The sequence below is a fragment of the Photinus pyralis genome, unplaced genomic scaffold, assembly GCF_008802855.1.
Source record: "Photinus pyralis isolate 1611_PpyrPB1 unplaced genomic scaffold, Ppyr1.3 Ppyr1.4_LG9, whole genome shotgun sequence".
Taxonomy (NCBI): domain Eukaryota; kingdom Metazoa; phylum Arthropoda; class Insecta; order Coleoptera; family Lampyridae; genus Photinus; species Photinus pyralis.
The window spans coordinates 15,037,053-15,050,138 of record NW_022170878.1 but is presented as its reverse complement, the minus strand read 5'-3'; the positions used below and the strand labels follow the sequence as shown (position 1 = coordinate 15,050,138).

Below are 13,086 nucleotides of genomic sequence, written 5' to 3'. Positions count from 1 at the left end.
TGGTCTTTAAAGCACTTGCAACGTTAAAGGCACTCCGCATTGCGTCGTGCCCTTAAACTCGTTGCGCGTGCTTTAAAGACTTGATTATACACTTGTATCTTAATATACTATTTTCCGGGTCGATGTGAGACAATTTGTTTTTCGGGGCTCAAAAAAAGGCAGTGTATAACCTTCCTTTTTTACCAAAAATCGACTACACCAAAATTTATATATATATATATATATAAAAGACTGAATGTGTTTGTAATCTTATAACTGAAGAACGGTTTCACCGATTTGAATGATTTTGTTCGATCAGTCTTCCCTGGGAATAGAACATGGGAAAATTTAACCAAAAAATGGGAAATTCACGATTATATATAAAACAGAAAGATCTAAATGAGTTAATGACGTTCTAACTAAAGAACGGCTGTACCGATTTTAATGACTTTTGGTGTGTTGGATTTATTTTCGCTGGGAATAGCACGTAGAATATTAACACATACTTACGAAAAATGCAGGAAAGAATTCTGAATTATATTTTTGTATTGCTGTTTGTCTGCCCGTCTGTCTTCCGTGTGCACGATAATTTGGTGTAGAAACGTCCGATCGCGTTAAAAATTGATACCTACACATGTTCTTCAGGAATATAAGAAAGGTCGCTATTGTTTTTCGACTATGCCCAAAAGCTGCCCAAAAAAGGGTTTCTTTTATACATATTTTATAATTTTGGGTTAAGTAATTATATTCCTTAAACCTCAGGTAACTTATCAGATGAATAAGAAAAAATTGCGCATGCGCAACCCAAACTTTTGTATTTGTGCAATCCCAGTTTTTTTGTTAAGATATTTAAATGAAATGTTGTATATAAGCACCTCGAATAAAACTAAACTAATGCCGAATCCAAAAATTGTTTTGCGCATGCGCAGTACGTTTGTTTATTTGTTGAGATATTTAAATGAAATGTTGTATGTGGGCACTTCGAATAAAAGTAAAACTAATACCGATTCAAAAGTTTGCTTTACAAGCTATGCTCATCTGGTGGGACAGAATCAATCCTTTAGGTGTGTTGTAAAAATGATGTATTCAGTTGCATCGGATTTTTCATTCTAAGGCGGTACGAAGATCGTCGGGTCAGCTAGTTCCTTATAGGTATCTCAAGAACAGATTGTCGGAGAATGGTACTCACAAAGGGCGATTGGGACGTCTGGAATCTATTGGTGATATCAAAACTTTACGAGCGCATATCTTGAAAACGTTTTGTCGGAGGAAAGTACCCACAAATGTAAAATGGAGAAGTCCCCATTAATTAAAGAAAGAAAACATCGATAAATATAGCATGCTGCTACCTTATAACGCAGCCATTTACTAAACTATCTGCACAATTTATAGTTGTTCTTCTTACTTATTTTCCATTTATCTTGGTGGGACCTCCAAATGTCAAATCTCCTACTGATACCAGTACCAGAGAAGGAAGAGTACGAGAAGGAAGATCTTTGTCCAAAACAAATTTGAGAAGGAAAAGAATGTGTCCTGGTCATTTGCTAAGAGGGAATAGCTTGCCGAAGAACGTGATCGAAGAACCCGTGGATGGTACAAGGACAAGAGGAAGAAGAATGAAGGTGGTAGACGATTGAAAGGGACAGAAAGGAGTGTGAGACGGCAAAATGGAACCTGCGTATAACTCATCATCATCATCTTGAATTTTGGTGGCCTGGTTGCGAGGTCTGGATCCGACGGTTGGGTGCAGGTGATGGGTGGATTTCCTAAGGATTTCGGTTTCGGGTAAGATGACGAGCTTAACGTTGGTCAGGGGAGGCTTGCAAGGTGGAAGGAATGTGTAAAATTGTTTATGGGCCGTTACAGTGGTAGGACCTGCAACACTCAAACTAGGAATTAGAAGATGAAGACTACCTCAGGATGAAGGTGGTGGATATGATTTGCACATTCATCAGCTGCGAATGGGTCATTGTGCAAGCGTACAATTCGAAGAGTAACCAACTCAGATTTCCTATTGCAAAATTGCAAGCATGAATCACAACGGCAGCGATCGCCGTCAGATCTTTCCGTTTCGAGTTTCGCAACGGCGCAAATCTCTTTGTCTATAACGTTTGACCTAAAACCGATTATATTCGCCCGCCTGCTGGACGTCTAATCCTAATGCACCATCGTAACCGTTACGTGGGAACCGACGCGAGTACGCAAGCTCGTCACGCGGGCGTGACGAATCGCGGAATTTTCCAAAAAAAGGACCGTTTTCGGTCTTGGTTAATTGCTTACTACCCGGAGAGATTCCGTATCAATTCGATAACCATGGACGCAAGGTCATCTCAGAAAGTGACCATGTATAACCTTGCCGTAAGCTTCTCTCCCTTCTCGACACCTTCCTTCCTGTGTGCATGTTGAACTCACGGCCAACCAAAGACGTCCAAACATACGTTCAAGTCGCGGAATGCGGGTCTGTTCTAAATGAATCGGCTCTCGCAAGTGATTAGGAGTGATTTATTTTTTCTGTGTGTCCACTGTCTATTTGGATTAACGGATACGTTTCGCCACTTCGAAGAACAGGTAAGGCTTACAATCTAAAAGTATTATTTTCTTGCATATGCACGCGATTACATTCACTATCGCTTTTGAGTTTCATTGTACATGTAAACTCGCTTTGTTTGGCCAATGACTGATCCTAAATTAATTTTTGAACGTCTCCAAAGCGGTGACCAGTTGCGAAAAATGGAAAATAGGCCCGGAGGAAATTATTCCAATATTTTCAACTCAATTAACTCTTGAGAGTGAAATTGAATTTACAAAATAAATTAGAAATTTTACGACAGATTTCTTTTTAATGCATATGGCTTTGCGCTTAAATTGTGTTCTCTAATCGTTCAAAGGTAATTTAAATAATTTCACTTTTTTATTATTCATTTTCTGGGGAGATTATTATTTCCAGCAACGTACATGATGCTTTTTGTATATGGATGCGATGTTTCAAATCACAGTTCTGCAAGGAAACGCAAGACTGAGCATCAATTCCGCTCGGAAAACGGAAAAACACTGTGACGTGGATTATGGCACTGATTTTTCTCAAGCTCGGCCCTCAGGGATGATAACATGTAAAGTGATGGGTTATTCACTACACATTATTAACGAACCCCTAGCGAGTTTGTAATTTTGCGGCGTCTGTCCGTCCGTGCGTTAGCACTCAAAAACGAATGCGCCGATTACGATTAAACTTTGCAGTTGGATTATTTATCAAATTTGTAGATAGGAGTTCGTGAATTGCGAATGTAGGCCAAAAAATAAGGGAGGCCCTCTTGTTTGCATTAGTTATGATCCGAATTGTACGAAATTCAATATGGAATAGCTTTAGCCATATAATACCCAATGCCAAAAGTTAAGACTAATCGATTCAACATTCACAGTGTCATTTCCAAACCTTGACTATTAATTGCAAACTTTTTTTTATTTATGAAGGTATTTAAATGAAATTTGGCACATCTGCACTTGGTACAAAAGCGACTCTAATACCAAGTTCAAAAGTTGGTTTTGCGCATGCTAATAGCCCTGGCTATAGCCATACCCAGGAGCTCGTATGGTATATTTGTTTACACCTTTATTTCTCGTAAAATGTCCTCGGATTTCCTCCGAATCTCCTAGGATCACTTCGAATTTCCTCTGAATCTCAATATACTCTCTGTATCTCCATGGATTTCATTTGGATTTCGGGATTTCTTTAGATTTGTGTTAATATTGTGAAGTACCCAGGCTAGCCAGCAAACTTTCCCTCCCAAGCTAACTGAACCCCATGGCATCTCCTCTAAACAACGCTACCTCGAAAGCTACTTAACCTTAATAACAAAATACCAGGACCACTTACTACGTTGTGTTTTTTTAAAAGTCGCTACGACGTATTTGTTGTCTGTCGGAGTGAGGATCAAGTAACGAATACAAATAAAACGAATACATGCTTTAAAACGGGGATTTAATCAAAATAATTAGCATTGCAAGATTAAATTTAGAAAAATGGTATTTCACCGAGCACAAATATAAGAATAGGCTGGGAAAAAAAGAACTGACCAAGAAAAAACCAGCCAACAAATTAATATTAAGCTTTAGAGCAAAATTAGTTGTCTGTAATGACATAAATGCATATTATGATGGTTTTCTAGTTAATTAATAGAATGTCTAATCATAGGCTCTACTGGAATTCCTAAAGAATTAATATTTGACACACATAACATAAAAAAACAATCATTAAGCCATTAGGAATAAATGCACATAAGTTTGGATCAGATCAGAGAGCATTTTACTCCAAAAGGATACCCCATTGGATACAACAAGAAAACAAAAGGTCAAGGGTCAGCTAGACGAATTGATTAGCAAAATCGGCAAGATGGCTCTTTTCTAAGACACTTTCTCTGCGTATGTCAGTTGTCGACCACCCTCTGCTACGTCAAATCGCGATTAAATATCGGTATCAAATATAGCACAATACATATTAGAAACAAGTCACCCTGCCAAATAATAATCATTATTACCCGATTCAAATACATAGGAGCATAATGTTGAGTATCACATTACAACCAAACAAAGGAACATGTCGTGGAACAACATTAGTATAAAGTAATTAGTTCTCAATTCCAAGTGAAAAATGTAACAATCAACGACATAATGTACACTACTCGCCCCCAGAGGAAGCACCCCGTAAATAAACAGTAACATATTCATGCAAAAGAAAGGAAGCGCGTTGCAAGAAATTCAATTATAAATTAAGAATATAGCATCGATGTTTCCAAATACAGCACCGCAGAATCGCTATAATATTTATGACATCGTTTCATTCTGTATACTCGTATAGAATATAATCTCTAAGAGAACATACTGTATCTAAATATAAATAAAAACACGTAAATCGGTCAGACATTCATATTGCGGGTTGGCAGGTAAAATCGGCACTAGGACAAAGGGATACTGTAAATTGAAAAAAACAACATATCTACGTGAAAACCCTAATGGAATCTCGCATTTAATTCAAAGTATAATCAGCATAATTATAAAAGAGCAATTTGTATTTGTAATGTGCTATAAATGACAATGTCCATGCTGTACGGGAACGCCGTTAATTTGGCACGATCATAAAATTACTAGATGGATGCAATAAACGTAAAGATAAAAAAAAATACGGCACCTGAATAATAGTTGAGACACTCACAGTAACTCGGTATTCGAAACGTAAAAATTACCACTGTCCTTAACAAAAGCACCGCCCAGTCGTCGGTCGATATAGATCATTAACTTTTCTCATCTAACGTTATGTTTGACACTTTTATTGTAAATTATGGCCCATTTGAATGGAGCGCAGAGAAAAAAAAACACGTGTACCACGGAAACGAAACTAAACGGAATCTTGAATTCTTTCGTTGCGGCCGAATTTTAGCGGGCAAATTCGGTTCCATTACAACACCGGGTGTCTTAAATCGAGTAGGATAACATGACTATCTTTGTTATTATTATACTTACAGATTCGGTTAATGGCAAAGTTCTGTTGTTTTTGATGGTAATGGATATTCCGATGCGATATTCTGAAAAGAATAAATCGTTTCGTAGATAATTCAAAAAAGTGAAAATCGCCATTTTTAAAAAGTTGGAATATTTTCGTAACAAAGAGAGCTATCGAAAAACGTTCCAAATAAAAGTTGCAAGATTGGATGGGATAAATTCAATGAACGTAGAAAAAAAATTTAAAATGGCGGTTTCCGAGATATTGACATCAACTTCCTTATTTTAAATGGACGCTATGTTGGATTTTTACGCCACTCGATAGAAAAAAATTACAAAACCGCTGATATTAAACACTTAGTATTTTATTTGGAATCAACCAACACGTAAATCGGTCAGACATTCATATTGCCGGTTGGCAGGTAAAACCAGCACTAGGACAAAGGGATACTGTAAATTGAAACAAACAATATATCTACGTAAAAACCCTAATGGAATCTCGCATTTAATTCAAAGTATAATCAGCATAATTATAAAAGAGCAATTTGTATTTGTAATGTGCTATAAATGACAATGTCCATGCTGTACGGGAACGTCGTTAATTTGGCACGATCATAAAATTACTAGATGGATGCAATAAACGTAAAGATGAAAAAAAATACGCACCTGAATAATAGTTGAGACACTCACAGTAACTCGGTATTCGAAACGTAAAAATTACCACTGTCCTTAACAAAAGCACCGCCCAGTCGTCGGTCGATATAGATCATTAACTTTTCTCATCTAGCGTTATGTTTGACACTTTTATTGTAAATTATGGCCCATTTGAATGGAGCGCAGAGAAAAAAAAACACGTGTACCACGGAAACGAAACAAAACGGAATCTTGAATTCTTTCGTTGCGGCCGAATTTTAGCGGGCAAATTCGGTTCCATTACAACACCGGGTGTCTTAAATCGAGTAGGATAACATGACTATCTTTGTTATTATTATACTTACAGATTCGGTTAATGGCAAAGTTCTGTTGTTTTTGATGGTAATGGATATTCCGATGCGATATTCTGAAAAGAATAAATCGTTTCGTAGATAATTCAAAAAAGTGAAAATCGCCATTTTTAAAAAGTTGGAATATTTTCGTAACAAAGAGAGCTATCGAAAAACGTTCCAAATAAAAGTTGCAAGATTGGATGGGATAAATTCAATGAACGTAGAAAAAAAAATTTAAAATGGCGGTTTCCGAGATATTGACATCAACTTCCTTATTTTAAATGGACGCTATGTTGGATTTTTACGCCACTCGATAGAAAAAAATTACAAAACCGCTGATATTAAACACTTAGTATTTTATTTGGAATCAACCAACACGTAAATCGGTCAGACATTCATATTGCCGGTTGGCAGGTAAAACCAGCACTAGGACAAAGGGATACTGTAAATTGAAACAAACAATATATCTACGTAAAAACCCTAATGGAATCTCGCATTTAATTCAAAGTATAATCAGCATAATTATAAAAGAGCAATTTGTATTTGTAATGTGCTATAAATGACAATGTCCATGCTGTACGGGAACGTCGTTAATTTGGCACGATCATAAAATTACTAGATGGATGCAATAAACGTAAAGATGAAAAAAAATACGCACCTGAATAATAGTTGAGACACTCACAGTAACTCGGTATTCGAAACGTAAAAATTACCACTGTCCTTAACAAAAGCACCGCCCAGTCGTCGGTCGATATAGATCATTAACTTTTCTCATCTAGCGTTATGTTTGACACTTTTATTGTAAATTATGGCCCATTTGAATGGAGCGCAGAGAAAAAAAAACACGTGTACCACGGAAACGAAACAAAACGGAATCTTGAATTCTTTCGTTGCGGCCGAATTTTAGCGGGCAAATTCGGTTCCATTACAACACCGGGTGTCTTAAATCGAGTAGGATAACATGACTATCTGTGTTATTATTATACTTACAGATTCGGTTAATGGCAAAGTTCTGTTGTTTTTGATGGTAATGGATATTCCGATGCGATATTTTGAAAAAAATAAATCGTTTCGTAGATAATTCAAAAAAGTGAAAATCGCCATTTTTAAAAAGTTGGAATATTTTCGTAACAAAGAGAGCTATCGAAAAACGTTCCAAATAAAAGTTGCAAGATTGGATGGGATAAATTCAATGAACGTAGAAAAAAAATTTAAAATGGCGGTTTCCGAGATATTGACATCAACTTCCTTATTTTAAATGGACGCTATGTTGGATTTTTACGCCACTCGATAGAAAAAAATTACAAAACCGCTGATATTAAACACTTAGTATTTTATTTGGAATCAACCTTACATTTTTGCCTCAATGTTTACAATGTATTTCTTATGGCAATAATTCCATAATGTGTCAAAAAACCATTCATTTAAGGTAGTAAGAAACAGAAAAGCAGGAGGTTTCTAATGCCGTATCACATGACTTATTTTGCTATTTACAAAAATTCAATATGGCGATCGCACTCAAAAACAATGTGTCAAAAGAAAACCATTCACGATTAAAACAGATTCTTCTCAGAAACAAAAACAGCTCACGTTTAAAACACCACAACTGGCTCGAAGACAATAACAATTAACTTTGTGACTGTTCAGATAGTAAGAATTTTCTTGTACTTTACTACATCATATATTTCCTCATTCTTGATAAACACACACTTTTCAAATTCGGAATTCCATGAATGAAAACTTCATCACAACATTATGTTTCTGTATTTTTTATCTAATATGAGAACGATTACGTTTTCTATTTTTAAAATTGCACAGCCGACTGGACTGCCGCCGGTACCAAAAATTAGCCTGGTCTACTCTTAATTCTTACTATTTACACAAAAACCACATCCTTGTTTCCGACGACACTCGAAATTCCATCTACTTCACCAAAACTGATAACCACCTGCATCAGTTATCTCGCACGTGACATTGTTTGTCGAAGCAACAATTAATTCTTGTCCGATAACAACTTTTTATCAACAACTAACCAGATAAAACTTTAAACTCGCGTAAAAATTTCCATTAAATCTTCTCTAAGTTTGCCATTTTAATTTTATGGTACAAACTAAATACAACAAATAGAATTAAATGATTTAAACAATTACAGACTAAATCTACAATAAGAAATTAACATTTTAAAATGACAATTCAATAACACTTTCCTATTCTGTTTCTATTTGAAATTTAAACAAATTCCCCGACTACCATTTCCGATTTTCCGAACGAAATTACGTATTTGTACACTACAGGGCGGACTCGCTCCCATGTTTTGAACTGTTTCAACCTAGAGAAACGACACTCCCATATAGTTTACATAACCCTATATATATTTTCAGTTAGCAATACTTGACTTGTTGGGTATCCATTCTATCCGAGAGACTCGAAATGAGGTAAAACGATACACCCCACAAAAATGAAAATTATTTAGAGGCAAATATTTTATATAAAAGGCGACATGTTTCGGGCAAAAAACCATCATCAAGTCCTAATTTTAAATAAATTTAACATTTTAGGTCGAGGATCTCCTCGGATTGCCTTCCCTCGAGATGAAAAATCTCCGTGACCAACCCCTCGAGTATTCCATTAATGAACAAACAGGCGGCATTGGAAGAGAGCTTTATTCCGATGCTTCTAAAACAAAGAAAAGACATGAGCAACACCCTTGGCCATTGATATGATGATCGCTTAAGGAGCCAAAATACCCGTATTTCAATCAACGATCGACTGCCTTAATTAATGTGTTGCAATCCCTGAAGGAGAAAGCCATTAGAATCACTTCGATCGATGCAAGTAAAATGAACCAAGCCCGCGCTTATTCGTAACTAACACACCAGATACTTGAAAAGTGTCCTAACCTTATTGAAGATGTCGAAACCAAAATAACGTCTACGTGACGTAGTTTACACAAGAATAAATACAGCAAAATGAAAACAACCTTAGTAATTTAAAGCAAGATGCAAAGTTGAAGGAAATATGGTGTGTATCTCTTTTCAAGTCATGATCGAATCTGTTCTGTCCAGGGAATAGTTGTAGTAGTGCGTATGCAGAAGAAAATTTGAACCACGGAAACATCTGCACGATCTCTAGCGGGAAAATATAGAACTACCATAAAAACCTTTTTAGAAACCCTTGAAATCTATACATCTCCCTTTTCCTTTTCATCCCCCTACCAATTTTAGTAGACACCTTTCTCCATAGCTTTTATTTCTAGGGTTCTATCTATCCTGCTAAGCATCTTCCTTAGGTGCATTCCATTCTATTTGGCACGCAAATTGGAAACATTTTTTTCAAATTTGATTGATAAGATGTAATGCAAGACCAAACATCTGGGTTAAAACTAATTTGCATATAAATAATAAAAAAAATAAACAAATATTACAAAAAGCATCACCTTTCTGAATATCCGATTATAAAATAAAGAGCAAGGAAAACAACATCGTAAAGCAATCATTTGTAGCATTTCAGGTGTAAACACTTTTTAAATATCCGCACGAAATTGAAAAAGATTGACGGTCGCGCCTCACTTTCTATTTTGTAAACGTATTAATATGCACAATTTCTTTTTTTTGCCGGTGGCGGAAGTGTTCCCTTTGTTATTTAAATTCAACAAATCGGTTTGAAGTTACGAAACGTCGCCCTGTTTGTTTTCTTTGCGGTATCGCAAGAGTAGTTAACAACCAATTACGTATCGTATCATTAAACTTTTTGTTATTTCAGAAAATGACGAACGCTATTTATTGCGATTACGTAATAACAAAATGAGATGTTAATATCTCTTGAGGCGACGAAGCGCAATTAGATAATACAGTAGTGCTATTTCGCGTGCGTTACGATCTTCCAAATTAAAAATGTGCTGTTCCTCAAGGATCAAGTTGGTAAACACTCGTGTTCGTGTAGAAAATTAAATTAATCTCGTCTTCTAGACAAATACGGATTGCTACTAGGATGTAATGAGTTGGTGTTCCCCTTCTTCGCCACCTTGAATTTTTATAAGAAGACTTTCAAGGTCTATTATAACATAACTATTCACAATAATAATAACATAATATTACAATGAAAGATTCTTCAGAAATCCGTCTTACTCTCCCTAGCTTCCCAAATGTTTGTCGTTTTTTGTCGTTTAAACTTCCCTCAAGTTCTTCATCGTTTTCGGTAAGCGAATATATTGTAGCGAGTATCCCAGACATCGGGGCGCCAACAAGTCGATAAAAGAGTGTCACCGACGATAAGGAATGAAAGCGAGGGCGACGCATTCTTTCTTCGAATGTACATGTTAGAAATTGTGTACCAGTGTGTGATAAATAATCTTTAATCTAATAGCGGTAGCGACAATTCCAAGATCGAGACTATCTGAGCGAACTTTCCTGGGGCAAATCAACCTGAGGGACATAATTTCGGCGCCGATTTTCCGAATCCCAATTTACAAATTGTTTAAATATTTCCCATGGCTTCCAAGACGCGGAGAATGTTTTAAAAGAAATATCCGTCACTGTTCGGTTTGCCCCAACCTAAAGTTTCTATGAGAAGTTTCTCAAACGATTCACGCAAATTTAGATTATTATTTATAATTATTTATATTTTTCATTGACTCGGCTTTCTGCTTAATGAAGGTTTTCTATTTAATTGTTCCAGTATTTACTGGAAAATGAATAAAAGCAAAAAAATGGGTGACGCGAATCGTCAATTTTGCGTTGGTTCTGTTTCAGTTTTTTTGCACGGCAAAAATTACTGTTAAGAATTGTAGATTACGGTTGATTGAAAAACGTGGCGGAAGCACCAAGACTGCTAACGGAGGTCGTTTCCGTTTCGGTTTTTTAACCTGTCGCCGATGGGAAAGGAAAGAAGTTAGAAGAAGAAGCGCGACAGCTAGAGCTATATTATAGGTTGTTCTATTTTAAAATAACTGAAATATTTGAATAATTAGGAAGTTTTTCCACTTTAGACATATATACAAAGCACCCTGTGGAGAGTGATCTCGCGAGCCCATTTTGTTTGATTTGAATCCGATTTAAATTTGTGTAGAACGACAGCGTAAAATCTCACAAGTGTCGCTTCATACGATTTGGAATCTTGAGTAGATTTAAACGCGACAGCCAGAGGGTTAACATAGTCTGCAATAAAAATAGACGTGAGTCGTCAATTTTACGTTGGTTCCGTTTCTGTTTTTCAGCCCGGCAACTATTACATATGAAAAGGGTAGATTGCAGGTGATGGAAAAGCGTGGCGAAGTCTTGCGATTGCTAACGGAGGCCGATCCTGTTTCGGTTTTTTAGCCGGTTAACCATATGATGATAATTAAGACGTTTCTCCACTTTAGACCTATATAGGAAATAATATTGTAAAGGGAACCTGCGAGCTCATTTTATTTCATTTGATTCCGATTTACATTTTTTCGATTGTGTACTCGCATGTCCCGCTTCATGCTAATAGAAATCTTGAGTAGATTTAAACGGGACAGCCAGAGGGGTTTGGGTTAACATGGTCTGCGATAAAAATAGACGTGAGTCGTCAATTTTACGTTGGTTCCGTTACTGTTTTTTTATCCCGACAACGATTTCAGATAATAATGGTAGATTGCGGTTGGTGAAGAAGCGAGACGGAAGCGACCGAAGTCTTGCGGCTGCAACGGAGGTTGGTTCCGTTTCGGTTTTTTAGCCCATCAATGATAGGAAAGGGAACGAGGTAGAAGAAAGAAACGAGGTTGTTCTACTTAGTGTTAAATGAGAGTATGGGGAATAAGAAAAATACAATGCAGTAATTAATTAGAAAATACCACTCGAGAAGTATTGATATATAGAAACCGAAATGTGGGTTTGGAAGAAATGTGGCGCAGCTGGAAGGAACACAAGGAAACCATTACGAGTGGCAATTGAACCTGAAAAGAAAAACAAGGGTGGACGCGAAATTAAAATGATAACAAACAAAAAAGTCATGAAAATAACGAATGAAAGTGGCGAGATAAGGATAGAAAAAATACTAGTAAGAAGGGATCAAGACACAATTGCAACTACAAAGAAAAAACATCTGGAGTTTACCGAGGAATAAGATAAAAGGATGTGATAATGGATGCGGAAAGAAGGACTATAGAAAAGTTAAGATATGGAAATGAAGAGAGAAGAAGTGAAAGATGGCGAAAGAAGAAGAAAATATATAACATACGGAAACTTAGTGACAGCGAAACGAAGTAAAGCAGAAAAGAAATATTAGAAGAGAGAGAGACGAAGATGAGGATGAGAAAAAGAACCAGGATGAACATAGGAAAAAAAAGAAAAAAACAGAAGGAGTTGGAATTGAGTTTTTGTTTGAATTACATTCCGGTGCATGCGTTTTGCCGAAAGGCATCAAATAAATGAATGTATGTATTCTGTTCCAGTTCCTTACCTTCAGCATATTTCGGTGAATATCAAACCTGTCACAAGGTAATTAATCCAATCAATAAGTTAATTGATAGCTTCCCTATTTGGCTACCAATCAGCCACGCCTATTAATAATAATATTGGCATCAAAATTTTGCACAATGACGGCTATTAATTAGGTAATCATATGGACAGAATCGGGTTAAGGGCGGCAGTATATTTAA

At 36.4% G+C, this 13,086-nt stretch overlaps 1 protein-coding gene across 1 annotated transcript in view; it reads left to right on the top strand.

The window, feature by feature from the left end:
* Positions 1-2,198: 2,198 nt before the first annotated feature.
* Positions 2,199-13,086, top strand: part of LOC116180425 (dual oxidase maturation factor 1) — a 31,608-nt gene continuing 20,720 nt past the window's right edge. The window contains exon 1 of the mRNA XM_031500394.1: positions 2,199-2,547. The gene's annotated coding sequence lies outside the window, so the exon portion shown is untranslated. The remainder of the gene's footprint in view (positions 2,548-13,086) is intronic.